Consider the following 524-nt stretch of genomic DNA (forward strand, 5'->3'; position numbering starts at 1 on the left):
ATGATGTCCCTTGAGGAGCTCATAAAGGTTATCATGTAAACCCTGCAGGTGGATTTAGTCCGACATGATAATAAAGTTGAGTGGTACTATTCGAAATAGAAATTAATTAATTGAGTTGTCAGTAACTCATTTAATTAACGGACATACAATATCTTAAACACAGGGAGATTAACGCACTCATAATAAGGAGTCCATATAATAATATGGGATTGGTGCGGTAGTTCAATAATAACCTTTTAGTGGAATGAGTTATTATTGATGGGCTTGAGTTTGGGTGTTCGGGTTGAACATGGGAAGCTCAAGCCCATCAGGAGGCCTAAACCAATTCCTTCTCTAGGTCTCTGTTGTAGCCTCTATATAAAGCCTTATATCCACCCCCTAAACCTAACCTAATTCTATCCCCCTCTTGTGTGGTCGGCGGCTCAGAACCATGGAGGAGGCGGCGCCTTAGCAACCCTAGATCCCTCTTTGGTGGTCGGCGGCTTGGAAGAGAGGAAAGGAGGCAACGCCACCTAGCAACCCTA

This window comes from Curcuma longa, chromosome 18 (assembly GCF_044706935.1).
Source record: "Curcuma longa cultivar G26 ecotype Majalengka, Jawa Barat chromosome 18, ITB_CL_G26_1.1, whole genome shotgun sequence".
Classification (NCBI taxonomy): domain Eukaryota; kingdom Viridiplantae; phylum Streptophyta; class Magnoliopsida; order Zingiberales; family Zingiberaceae; genus Curcuma; species Curcuma longa.